General features: G+C 43.6%; 1 long non-coding RNA gene across 1 annotated transcript in view; it reads right to left on the reverse strand.

Annotated features, from left to right (window-relative positions):
* The window catches only part of LOC122559816, a 16,505-nt gene extending 3,781 nt beyond the window's left edge, over positions 1–12,724 (reverse strand). The window contains exons 1-2 of the long non-coding RNA XR_006314558.1: positions 12,588–12,724; positions 12,341–12,471 (exon numbers count right to left, since the gene is read on the reverse strand). This is a non-coding gene — a long non-coding RNA (uncharacterized LOC122559816). The remainder of the gene's footprint in view (positions 1–12,340; positions 12,472–12,587) is intronic.
* Positions 12,725–14,316: the final 1,592 nt, after the last annotated feature.

The following is a 14,316-nucleotide window of genomic DNA, read 5'->3' on the forward strand; positions in this document are numbered from 1 at the left end:
AAACCTCCAATCACAAGGGATGAACTCAGACTTCTCCAGTTTCCTCATTTCCCCTCCCCCCACCTTGTCTCAGTCCCAACTCTCGAACTCAGCACCACCTTCCTAACCTACAATCCTCTTCTTGACCTCTCCGCCCCCACCCCCACTCCGGCCAATCACCCTCACCTTAACCTCCTTCCACCTATTGCATTTCCAACTCCCCTCCCCCAAGTCCCTCCTCCCTACCTTTTATCTTAGCCTGCTTGGCACGCTTTCCTCATTCCTGAAGAAGGGGTCATGCCCGAAACGTCGATTCTCCTGCTCCTTGGGTGCAGCCTGACCTGCTGCGCTTTTCCAGCAAAACATTTTCAGCTCATTTTTTCAGCAATCCACAATGGTAAGTTGCATTTGGAATGTTCAATGAAATGACTGGAACCTCTGCTGTCCTAATGGGCTTAACACTAATGATGTATTTTGGTCAACTGGTGACATATTTGCCTATAACTTGGTGCAGTAACAGTGTGCTCAAACCCTCTAAGAGTGGAAACAACACCTTCTAACTGATCCAAGACTGCTGCCAGTAAAACCCCTGGTCAGTAATTATAGGTACTTTTCGGAGACATTGATCCAGTGATAAGAATACCTTCAACAGGATCAAAAGTTGTAAAGTCAGGAACACAGAGAACAAGCCAGACTGGCGCCACCACTCATTCTCTAAACAGCAATAGAGTAACCAATTTCTTTGATCTACATTCCTGTGATGGAAGTCAACCCTGGGAAACAGTGTGATTCTTAAGTTTTTATATCCGTTGTGGTCATCACTGTCAAGGCCAGCATCTGTTGCCCAACTCTAATTACCCTTGAACCCAGTGGCTTGCAAAGCCATTTCAGAGGGTTGTAACAAGTCAACCAAATTGCTGTGGGTCTGGAGTCACATGTAGGCCAAGTAAGTGTGGCAGATTTCCATCCCTGTTAAATATTAATGAAGCAAATGGGTTTCTATACCATTCAGTAATAGTTGTCATGGTCACCATTGCAGAGACAGGTTTTCAATTCTAGATTTACTAATTGAGGTTAAGTTCTAAAACTAACACAGTGTAATTTTAATTCAGGCTCCCAGCTGGTTTGGGATTACTGAATTTCATTGGGATTGCAGTGAAATACCACTGTGCTACCATCGCTCCACGAGCCTTATGTTGAGTCTTAATCATTTGCAATGTTCAACATTACTCAACAATTATTGGGATGAACACTGCTTGGAACATTTTATTCTGCAGTTGATTTCCACAATTTATACTCTTAAAAAATAAGTACTCCAAAGGTCTTTCTCAATTAACATGAATTCCACCCTCCAAAGAGGGGAAATGGCTTGGATTGCCTCTTTGAGTGAGTTGAATGACTATTTATGGAACTGTAACCTTTGGTAATGACAATGCAGTGAATGTGGTACATATTAAATGCTATTAAGGTTCAGAGGTTTCAGACAGGTGTACACAAGCTACAGAGCACAATCTGATTAGATGAAGCAAATAATCAGTTCTTTTGTCAACATCATTTACTTCCTCTAGATGCCCGAGACTGTTGTCCATTTACACAATCTGCTTCACATTATGCTAGTTCTGGGTATTACCTCCCACTATACACAGACACCCCCTCTCACTGATCTCCCCTCCCATAGATTGGCAGAAGCGGGTCAAGGTGAAAGTTGAGATCCCTAAGTATATAAAACCTCAATGCACTTACTCCCATTTTCACTATGGCTGGTTTGGGGATCTGAGTAACTGGCTCTGGAGATTGATGTGAGTTTGTGTTTTAAACTTTCCTCAGATGTTTGATGCTGGTTGCATTTAGTAGCCCCATGGGCTTTCACAGGAAATAGGAACCATAGCTACAGGGTGATGGGAGGGGAGGATCTGCTTGTGGGCTAGGAAGGGACTGCTCAACCTCAAACTTCTCAAATAAATCTTTTGCTGTGAACATCCCTCCCCCCCACCCCCCCATGATCTCTCCCCACCCTACAATTTATTCTGTCATGATATCTCATCACAGTGATCTGTATCCTATCTACTCTTCCTATTGTAAATCTATCTTCCACAATCACTCTCCTACCATGATCTCTCCCCATGTGATTTCTTCACCCTAAGATTTCTCCCATTGCAATCTCCCACTCTACAACCCCTCCCCGTGACTTCTTCCCCCAACAATTTCTTTCAATGGTAATTCTGCATCCCATGATTGCTCCTTCTACAATCTCTCCATCTATGATCTCTCCCTCTGTGATCTCTCCCCAAGCAACTCTCCCTTTGTGATCTCTCTCACTTTGCAATCTCTCTGGTGAGTTCTCCTACTGCAATCTCTCCCCTACAGTCTCCCCACTTACGATCTCTTCCCCTGTGATCTCTCCCCAACTGATCTCTCCCCTTGTAATTTCTGCCTCAGCAATCTTTCTCCCTGTGATTTCTCCCCCCAGTGATCTTTTATATTGTTATTTCTCACCCTAGTAATCTCTTCCGTGGTGACCTCTCCCTCTCCAACCTCTACCAATGCATTTTCTCCCTTGCCACAAACTCTGCCCTCTCCAATCAGTTGATGTATCCTCACATCACTTCCTACCTCAGTGATCACCTCCTTCTTTGAGATTCAACCACCACCAATGATCTCTCCCACCATTTCCACTGCTGTGTTCTAATAGCTTGTACATGACCCACCTTGGTCTCCTTTAATTGCTTGGGCTCATCCCTGGCATTTGGCTCTTTACCGACAGACTGTGAACCTCCTATTTCGATGTGCCCTTATCAAATCGTCCTCAAATGCAAGCATGGCTTCATCTGAAAGTCAGAGATGGTCTTAGCCTCTTGTGTGAACTGACTCAGGAATTCCCTCAATCCCAATTCCCTACTGTTCTAGGCACCAGTGCTGACTCTTTCTAGTACCTACAAAAGAGAGAGACCAGTTGCTGGAACAAATTCCAGTAATATAAGAACTGTATAGCAACTGACTAGTTCTGACTGCCCCCAAAATTGCTGAAGGGGAATTTTTCCATTTATTTTTAGACTTGATTGGGATTGGTGCTTGGAAAGCCATCACAGTCTCTTGACAGCTGATACTGATAACTGATCCATTCCAGTAGAGAAGGTTGACTGACAGTGACTCACGTTTAAGAATGTTTGCACTGATGAGGCCAAATTGTGGCAGGTGAAGCTTTTGGTTGCTAGTGTTAAAAGAAAGTCACCAAAAAATTGCATTTATGTAATTCCTTTAACATAATAAACTCTCCAGAAGGCAACTCACAGGAGCATAATCAGACAGAACCTGACAATGAGTCACATGAGAAGACACACTCTCATAGTTGTATTGCCTTTCTGGAACTTTGCTAAAGGTACAATTGCTATGGTAACTAAAAGATGAAAAGAGGGAATTACATCAGCAATATCACAACTTATGTCACCAACATTCACAGGCAAATAGAATAAAGGAAGTTGGTAAAATGGAGCTCAAGAGCTTTATGCTGTCAATTGCCTGATGGCTTTTGAGGCTTTTTCTGAGGTTATTTAAGAGTCAACCACATCACTGTGGATCTAGAGACACTTGTAGGCCAGGTCAAGGAAGGACAGCAGATTTCCTTCCTGAAAAGAGATTAGTGATAGATTTTGATCAACAGTTGATGACAATTGCTTTGCAATTGATATCAACTTTCTATTCCAGATTTATTATGTGTGGTCATTGACTGCTGAGATGGGATTTAAATCTGTGCACCCAGCACATTAACCTGGGCTTCGGGATTACCAGCCAATTGACAATACCACTGCACAATCCTTTACCTCCAGCAAAAATGCTGGTATGGAAGAAAACCTTGTACTGTATTTGTGTAGTGCCTCTCTCAGCCTCAGGCATCCCAAAGCACTTCACGCTCAATAAATTGCTTTTGAAGTGCAGCTACTATTTTGTTCAAAGCAAAAGCAGCAACTAATTTACAGACAGGAAAACCATGTGAACGGATGATGTACGACATATTGCATGTAAAATATTCTTTCAGAAATGATAGGGTGGATACTATACAATTGACAGTGGAGGAATATAAATCTAAGTACCCCATGAAATTGGGCGATAAACATGTGAATAGAAATCCTGATTCTGCAGTTCACATGATCATGCTGTATTCCTGTGGGAGCTGGGCTTACAGAAGCGTTTTTAGTTGATTTATTTTAAAGGGATGAACCTTTGGGCACAAAGATCATGTGGATTGTGAATACTTCAACATCTGTGAACTTCACGGATTACAATCTGTGCCTCCTGCTGTGCCGTGTGGCAAGTCTAATGATCAAGATGATAGGATAGAAAGGCTGGGTTGATAAGAAAACATCGCCCTTAAGCCAAACCTTTAACAATGTGGCATTTTTGGACAATGGGGTCTGTTCCTTATTGAGTGAGACAAGGAATGTAAACAGATCTGGTTGGAGCAAAGGGTAGCTATCGATTGTGTTGTGATATCTTGAGCCGGGAGCAAACCAGTTTGGTCAAGAACGTAATACATCTCCTTCACTGGCAAGAGGCCTATTGCACTGCTGCCAGGGAATAACATAATTACTCGTGAAAATGGGTTGGAATTGGGAGTTGCTGTTTAAATTCCACTGAGATCAGACATCAGCTTTCCTCATTGTCAATACTGCCAGGATTGGAGGGTAACTAATGTAACAATCTTTGTTCAACAAGTAGAAAGAACAGAGCAGGTAGCTGTAGACGATTAGTCTAACATCAATTATGGGCAAATACTTAAGAATTGATTTTAGCCTGAAAGGGGTGGGCAGGCAAGCAGTTAAAATATTTGCTGCAACTTAGCCCATTCCTTACAATCTCCTTTCCTGTCTCCTTTGAACAGGTTAGAGAAAGAGAGATGCTCACTCCCTCTTAAAGATTCACTCCCTCCATTGTGTTAGCAGCATGTGTTATTTATGAGATTCTTTCCAGCAATTTCCTTTAATAGCATGTCCCAAACCTGTAATCCAACCAGCTAGAAGGAAAAGGTAGCAAGCACTTTGGAACACTAGCACTTGAAGTTCTGCTCCAAGCCAAACACTGTCTTGTGTCTTAACCTGGGCTGGATTGACGTTCCCTCCACTGTCGTTGGGCCAAAATCCAGGAATTTGGAGATAGTGAGGACTGCAGATGCTGGAAAGTCAGAGTCGATAAAGTGTGGAGCTGGACAAAACACAACAGGTCAAACAGCATCGGATGAGCAGGGGAATCAACATTTCAAATTGGAACCGATGAAAGGTTCCAATCTGAAATGTCGACTCCCCTGCTCCTCAGATGCTGCTTGACCTGTTGTGTTTTGTCCAGCTCCACACTTCATCGACTCTAAAATCCAGGAATACCCTATGTGCCTGTACCACACAGACTGGAAAGGTTCAAGAAGGCAGTTCGCCACCTCTTGAGGGCAATAATTGCTGGTCCAGTCAGTGACACATTGTGTGAAGAAACAAAAATAGATTATAACATATATCAGGAATAGGCAGAATTCCAACATTTACCCTTATGCAACTCCACTACAAACCTTCCTCTAGTCCAATAAATATCCTTTAACCATTACTCCATGTTTTTGCCACTCAACTAATTTTGTGAGTCCCATTCGCTTTGAGGCAACTCATTCCAGATCTAACCTCTCTCTGCCATTTCTTTTCTTGATGATGTCTCTCATTCTCTTGCCAATCAAGAGCTAGGAGAAAGTGAGGACTGCAGATACTGGGGATCAGAGCTGAAAAATGTGATGCTGGAAAAGCGCAGCAGGTCAGGCAGCATCCAAGGAGCAGGAGAATCGACGTTTCGGGCATAAGACCTTCTTCAGGAATGATTCCTGAAGAAGGGTTTATGCCCGAAACGTCGATTCTTCTGCTCCTTGGATGCTGCCTGATCTGCTGCACTTTCCCTCAATCAAGAGCTAGCAATGCATGTTTTAAAATTCTTGAAATTTCTGCTAATGGGAACATCTTTCTCTGTATATTCACTGCCTCTATTATGTATGCACACAGCTGAGATGTATTGAAATTGTATTTCGCCAACTTAGCTTATATCCTTACACAATTGACCTAGATTGATCTCAGTCTTAGAAGCTACAGTCACCCCATATCCACAGCATTTAGGAAGCAGAATTCCACTTAATACACTACACTTTAAGTGGATAATTATTTCATGAGATCCAAATGGCCAAGGTCTAAAAGAAAGACTTTTTTTAACACTTACTCACAGAATATGGGCAGGTCAAACATCTCTAAATACACTTAAGAAAGTGTTGGTGAGCCATTTTCTTGGACCACTACAGAAACGTAGGGATGCCCGCAATGTTGTGACAGACGAAGTTCCAAGATTTTGACCCAGCAACAGTGAAGGAATGGCAATATATTTCAGGATGATAAGTGGGTTGGAGGGTAACGTGCAGAGGGTGGTGGTCGTATGTAATTTTTACCTTGTCCTTCTAGGTGGTAGAGGTTGTGGGTTTGGAAGGTGCTATTGAAAGAGCCTTTCTGAGTTGCTGCAGAACATCTTGTCTATGGTACACACTGCTGCTACAGTGCATCAGAAGGAGTGAAGTTTAAGGAGGGAGGGAGCAATCAAATGGGCTATTTATCCTTAATGGTGTGTAGCTTCTTGAGTATTATTGGAGTTGCACACATTCTGATCAGTGGAGAGTATTTCCCCATGTCCTAGACTTACATTTTTATATCTGTTAGCATGCTTTCAGAACTCCTGCAAATGTCACATAATCTATTTCTAGTGATATGAACAAATGGAATAGGAGCTAGCATCATCCCACTGAGCTGTTTCACAATGTATTCTAGATTAATGGTGCTGGAAGAGCACAGCAGTTCAGGCAGCGTCCAAGGAGCTTCGAAATCGACATTTCGGGCAAAGGCCCATCATCAGGAGAAGTAACAGATTTTATTCCTGAAGAAGGGCTTTTGCCCGAAATGTCGATTTCAAAGCTCCTTGGATGCTGCCTGAACTGCTGTGCTCTTCCAGCACCACTAATCCAGAATCTGGTTTCCAGCATCTGCAGTCATTGTTTTTACCTTGTTTCACAACATATAAGATTGTGCCTGATATCCTACCTCAACTACACTCTCCTGCCCTCACTCTCTAACTCTTGATCTCTTTACTGCCAATAACCTACCAGACCTGACTATACTCATTGACCAGACATGTCTAGGTCTCTAAGCGGGTGAATTCAGAGAGTTCACATTTATAGTTTCTTCTCATCTCAGTTCCGAATGGCTGATTTTTCTGCAAATAAATTAACCTGGAAACAAAATCAGGCAGGGTGTATGATGGATGATAGAGCCCCTGGTTTGTATGCCTGCCTAAGTGGATTTTACTCTCAATGATGTCCGATGTTGTGAAATCCTATAGCACCATAGGCAAAAGAAGATGTTTGCTAATTAGTGTATAACCTCAAAGCTCAGTATTTAATATTCGCTCGTGGGACGTGGGCGTTGCTGGCGAGCCAGCATTTATTGCCTGTTCCTACTTGCCCTTGAACTGAATGGCTTGCTAGGCCATTTCAGAGGGTAGTTGAGAGTCAACCACATTGCTGTGGGTCTGGAGTCACATTGTAGGCCAGACCAGGCAGATTTCCTTCTCTGAAGAACATTAGTGAACCAGATGGTCTTTCCCAACAACCAGCAATGGTTTCTCGGTCATCAGTAGATTCTTAATTCTAGTTATACTTTTTAATTGAATTCAAATTTCACCATCTACCATGACAGGAATTGAATCAGGTTCTCAGAACATTATCTGAATATCTGGATTGATAACCTCGCGATAATGCCACTCAGACATCACCATTCCAATACTAGCCAGTTTAATCCACTTTCTGTCCTTCCCTCTTCCCCTCCCTTCCTTTCCTTCAGTTTGACTGAAGCACTTTGTTATCAAAGTTCGTGGCGGGGGGGGGGTGAACATTGTATTGACATTTGGGTGAATTATCCACATCTTCTTCAATATGCAGCTGGTGTACCAGGATCAAAACTACAATGAGATCTGGTCTTTCTAAGCTGGTTATGATCTTTAAAGGATCTTTAAGATACTTTCCTAACCAAAACAAAGAACTGTGGATGCTGGAGATCTGAAACAAAAACAGAAATTGCTGGTGAAACTCAGCAGATCTGGCAGCATCTGAGCTAAGAAAACAGAGTTAAGATTTGAGTCTAGTGACTCTTGATCAGATCATATCTAATTGGCATTGTATAGATAAAATAGTAAGATCACAAAACCCAACTGTTGATTGTTGTTGGTCTAGTAATCCAAGAGGTTTGGGCTAGTAATCAGATGCCAACATAACGGCTTGAGAATTTGAAATGTGTTTTAAAACAGGAAAAGCATCTTATCTTTGGGCAGCATGTTTAATGGTAAAATGTCCCAAGGAGCAATACAGGAGTGACTATCAAACAAGATTGACTCTGTTTTACATGAACAGCTGACAGCTTGGTGTCAAAGAGGTAGGTTTATTGATTACTTTAATGAAGGGGGAAGAGAGGTGGAAATATTTAGGGCGTAACTTTATCTACCTTCACTGATCAAGGTAGATGATCAGTCCTGATAGGTCAACCTATCATGAGGCCTGGTACTCAGGACTTCTGTCTTGCACTGCTGGTTGATTAGATTAGATTAGATTAGATTAGATTACTTACAGTGTGGAAATAGGCCCTTCGGCCCAACAAGTCCACACCGCCCCGCCAAAGCGCAACCCACCCATACCCCTACATCTACCCCTTACCTAACACTACGGGCAATTTAGCATGGCCAATTCACCTGACCTGCGCATCTTTGGACTGTGGGAGGAAACCGGAGCACCCGGAGGAAACACGGGGAGAACGTGCAAACTCCACACAGTCAGTCGCCTGAGGCGGGAATTGAACCCGGGTCTCTGGCTCTGTGAGGCAGCAGTGCTAACCACTGTGCCACCGTGCCGTTGACTGCCCCTTCCATTGTACTGACTCCATCCAAGTCAATATCTCAGCCCCCACATTACCATAGAGTGACTATTCCCTGACCCCTGGGAGTTCTGATAAAATTTTATTTCCACCGCTATAAATAATTCTAATACCTTGTACATATTACAACTCTCTAGTACAGGCTATTCCACATCTCTTCTACAAGTCTCAATAAAAGGTGATTGCTGATGTAAGTGTTATACCACTTTACATATCACCATATCATTAACCTCTGCATTCTCACTATACCACAAAGACGACAGATATCAGCCAGCAGTTAAGTTGAGGCATGGACAGAGATGATCAATACTTATGGAGGTGAGGTCCAGGAATTTTGTAGGTTGTCTGCGAAAGTGGTTTTGCAATAGTTTGAAAACTCACTGAATATTTCACAGCAGGAGTACGTCAGCTGGGCCTGACTCTGCTCTAAGTCAAAAAGGGTTTTTGTTTCAAATTACACACCAGAAACTTGTGGATAAATCTAGTTTGATGCTTCAATGCAGCACTGAGGTTGCATTGTCAGGGGGTACTGTCTTTTGGGTGAGACATTAAACTGAGGTCCAATTTCTTTCTCAGGTAGATGCAAAAAATCCATTAGTGGCATTTCAAAGAGAACAGAGGAGTCTCGAAATTTAACCTATCATGTCTCTAAGTAGAGAACATAGGATCAGGAGTAGGACTAGGCTATTCAACCTTTTGAACCTGTTCAGCTATTCAATGAGATCATGACTGATCTGATTGTCATCTCAACTCCACCTTCTGTCTGTCTCCCATAACCTTAAAAATCACTCAACACCAGGTTATAGTCCAACAGGTTTAATTGGAAGCACACTAGCTTTCGGAGCGTCGCTCCTTCAACAGGTGGTAATGGAGGGCTCTGTGGAGGAATTCTGTGTGTTAGGATTGAGCCCTCCATTACCACCTGAAGGAGCGACGCTCCAAAAGCTAGTGTGCTTCCAATTAAACCTGTTGGACTATTCCCTGGTGTTGTATGATTTTTAACTTTGTACACCCCAGTCCAACACCGGCATCTCTAAATCATCCCATAACCTTGTCTGTCAAAAGTCTACTGAACTCAGCCTTGAATAAGAAAACTGATTGTTGACATCACATGCACACAGATATATGCACATACACATATACTGACAAAAACACACACTTTCTCTTCAAGGAAATTGAGGAAAAATAATGCCAACAAAGTTCAGTCATGGTTCCAGATGAAGCTGATATGTTTGCTCCATAAAAAAAACTCAGATTTAAAGGTATGATTTTCTGATTTCAGCGGAGGTGAGATGGAAGGCAGGGAGACAATCTTAATTGGTCAAGTGGCATAAAATTAGGTTCTTGCCATTGGGATGAACACTCGCAATTAAGTTCTCCAATCTCAAAAGGTGGTTCAGCCTTCTCAGCAGTAGTTGGTGAGTAACGTCTAAATATTAATATCTCAGTAAAAGCCCAACTCACTGGAATTACATTACCATTTTTTAGATTAGATTCCCTACAGTATGGAAGCAGGCCTTCAACCCAACAAGTCCACACTGACCCTCCAAAGAGTAACCCTACCCTATATTTAGCCCTAATAGACCTAAGACTAGGGGCAATTTAGTATGGCCAATTCACCTGACCTGCACATCTTTGGATTGTAGGAGGAAACCAGAACACCCAGAGGAGGTCCATGCAGACATGGGGAGAATGTGCAAACTCCAGTGCTAATTAGTGTGCCACTCTGCCACCCCACTTTTGATCCACTTCTACCCAATCAAGAAACTCGATGCTTCAGATACCCAACTGTACTGAGCACGCATGTACTTTGCAACTGACACTTCTTCCTGAATTCAGGGTAAGTATTTCAGGATAAGGTCATGAGGTCGGACAGAAGGCCTGTGACAAAGGGTGATTGAGCTGGATGGACATGTTTCTTTTAACGTCATGTCTTTTGTATTCTGCTGGCTGGAGGCCATTCTTTGGTCTGTGCTACACACTAACCCTAACGCATAGAATGCTTACAGTGTAGATGCATACCATTTGGTCCATCGAGTCTGTACTGAACCTTTGAACAGCATTCCACCCAAACCCACGCACCCCACCGGTAATCCCACATTTATCATGGCTAATCCACCTAGACTGCACATCCCTGGATACTATGTGTCAATTTAGCATGGCCAATCCACCTAACCCACATATCTTTGGATTGTGGGAGGAAACTGAAGCACCTGGTGGAAACCCACACACATATAGGGAGCACGTGCAAACTCATGCACCATTGTACCATGCAATGTCTGACTTGGATGTTTCTGCAATCTTGGAGCTTGACGTCATCATATAAATGGTCTTGAAGGTTTGGCCTAGCAGGGGACCGTAGCTATGTCATATACCTCAGACCAGTGGAACGGTCCTCTCCGAGGAGGTCATCCTCTGCGACCGAGTGCTGAGCTTCAGGATGGTTGCACATGAAGCTAGCTAGCCAGTTCAGCTGAAGCTACCCCAATGACCAATAGGGTAACAGTGTTGTAGCCAGATTTACCTCACATCCATTGTCTCAGAAGAATTTCATTTTGCACTATTGTTTCAAATCAAGATTGTGTTTTTTATTTTGATCTGTTGGTAATGTGATCATGTTTTGATCTGTGACAGTTTTTGGACAAACCTGCCCTTTAAGCTAACTGCATGTAATTGTAGCTGTCACGCAGTGTGTACTCCCATGGAGGGTGGCAGGCTTCTTGAACTCGCCTCAAGCAAAGAAGAGGCAGAATAGAGTGGTGACTGTGAAGACTTCCGTGGGCATCCTCTGGAGATCAGGGTATAGAGGGTCCTAATTTGCTGAGAGTCTTCTTCACAGTATGCTCCTCAGGCTGAGCTGCTGTATGCAATAGGGTCACTGAGAGAGAAGAGTTGGAGGGACAAGATACCCTATTGACACATTCTGGACGTCTTGAGAAGAAGGAACACCTGGAATGAGGGGTAATGTGCCTCATGCCTCTTGCCTTGTCATTGACGCTGTGCATCTATAGCTGGGCAGAGAGAGTGCATCTCCAGTAATCATTCTAGGTCTCCAAGGCAGCCCCACCATTTCTATGGAGGCAGCCAAGCACTTGCATACTAGAGTCATGACAGGAGTTAGAATTTGGATGGTCCTCTCCAAATAAGCTAGTGCCTCCTCCTCTCTGCCTGATATCCCCCTGCCTGTCTCTACAGATTGACAATGTCATTTCTGGCTGAGTGCAGACACATGTCTTCTGCGTGGTGCTGACCAGGTGTCTGGTCTCTGGTAGGCCTCTGTGTAACGACCTTGGATGTTTCTTCCTTAGCCAGCTGCGTTCATGATATACTGACCAGATTGTATCCCTGACTCTAACCTAGCTATAAGCACTCACCGAGGCGGCAGTGTCTGGTGGAGGGTGCAAGTGAATGCTGTGCCAATGTAGCCTTTGAGAATTCATAGCCATCTTCCTCAGAGGTGCTGCTAGGTAGACGCTGCTGCTTTGGTGTTGTTGGCCACTTGTACCTGTAGAAAGAAAGATAATTAGTTGGTAAAGATACACAAAGACTTATGCAGGTAAATGTGTGAGACTGCCTGCATAACTGAGAAGAGCAACGTTCTTGGCTGGTTTCTCCTCTCACCCCTTTCTCTTCTCTGGAGCAGGATCAGATGTGGTCTTGACTATCAGCACCAATATCTGCTCCTTGTAGCAGGTGAGGATTCATATATCCAACACTCTTTGGCCAGTCTAGGCTGTGTCCTCCTTGTGTGGGTGATTTCTACTGCAGATAGAGAAGGGAAGGTTTCAGTGGAATGTCAATAGATATGTGGGCACTTGATGAGCATGCAGAGCTCTATCAGGTGGTGAATCCACCACACAAAGTAGGAAGTGCAGTAGGAAAAGTTAAAACATTGACAGCAAGAGGCAGCTATCATCCCTGCCATAGCTAGTCATGTGATGAAATCTGCAGGAACACATTTAGTTATAGTTAGTAATTCCAAAGGAAACACGCCAAAAGGGTGTCACCAGGCCACTTGATACTTCCACTGCCACCCTCCCCCACATTATTTTCCATCCTCTTGATAAAGGCTGCAATTTGATGAGCCTTTCGTATTTTTCCAGCTTGGAGGAAGGGGCTGGGATTTAAGGAATCCATCGGTAATGGGGAAAGGTTTGGAGGACAGAGGAAAACGGCATTGATGCTTTGGCTGGGGAAGAGCCAAGCCGACTGAGGTCAGCCTGGTGTCAGAGAAGCCTCTTTGAGCCACTGTGAACAAAAACACTGCCAGACACACAAAGAGGTTGTGTTCGAGACAAGGTCAGAAAAGGACTCCAGCCGCTGATAAACAAAGATAAAGACGGGAGTAAACGTTTGCCAAAAAATAGGTCAGCAGCTGCAAGTTTGAAACCCAGTCCTAGTCTTTGTTTGTTCTTTCCATCACATGGCCTCTCGCAACATCCAGATCTTGCTATGAGCTGCTGCTGGAAATGACAGACATTATTATCTAACATGGTTATATTTGTTCATACCCCACCAACCAACATCACAGAAAGCTGACATCATCCAGAAGGCAGAATGAAAGAAGCTGCTTGTAACGTTGGATTTTCATCTTGTCAGGGACTATACCATCCAAACATCATTTTTTTTAAGCAGTTAGCAACTTGCGCTGTTTTTTCTTCAGTTGGTTGAATTTTTAAACGTACTTTTAAAGCTTGAAAAGCATAGGATCAAATGACTCTCTTTATTCTTCCAGGGGATGTGGGTGTCACTGGCAAGGCTGACATTCGTTCATCATCCTTAATTGTTCTTACACTGAGGGGCTTACTAGGCCATTTCCGAGTCAACTGCATTGCTGTAGATCTTTTATTCAGAGATTTTGTTCATTTTGAGTTCTGTTTGCTGTGTTTTATAGCGGCTGTTTGAAACAGACCCTGCGGGTTGTGTGCTGTAGCATTCTGTCTAACTAGGAACAGCCAACTCAGTGAGTGAACCCTGCTGCAGGACTGACTGTCCATTGTGAGTCTACCTTGCCGACTTCATTGAGTTGAAAGTGGGCAAGGTGGACTCACAATGGACAGCTGACAAAGCAGTATCAACACTAAGCAGGTCAATAGAAGTGGTGTGAGCTTACAAGGCAGTGAATCCAGACTTGCCCAGACAGCCTCAGGTGCACCTGTACCACAGTCACTGCTGCAGATGTCAGTTTGGCCTTAGGGTAAACCCACAGAAAGCGACTGGCCCGAATGGAGTCCCCAGGCGTGTACTCAGAACTTGCGGGGACCAACTGGCAGGAGTATTTGCAGACATCTTTAACTCTCCTTACTCAGATTGGAAGGTCCCACCTGTTTCAAGATAACCACTACCACCG

Source organism: Chiloscyllium plagiosum, chromosome 19, assembly GCF_004010195.1.
Source record: "Chiloscyllium plagiosum isolate BGI_BamShark_2017 chromosome 19, ASM401019v2, whole genome shotgun sequence".
Classification (NCBI taxonomy): Eukaryota; Metazoa; Chordata; class Chondrichthyes; order Orectolobiformes; family Hemiscylliidae; genus Chiloscyllium; species Chiloscyllium plagiosum.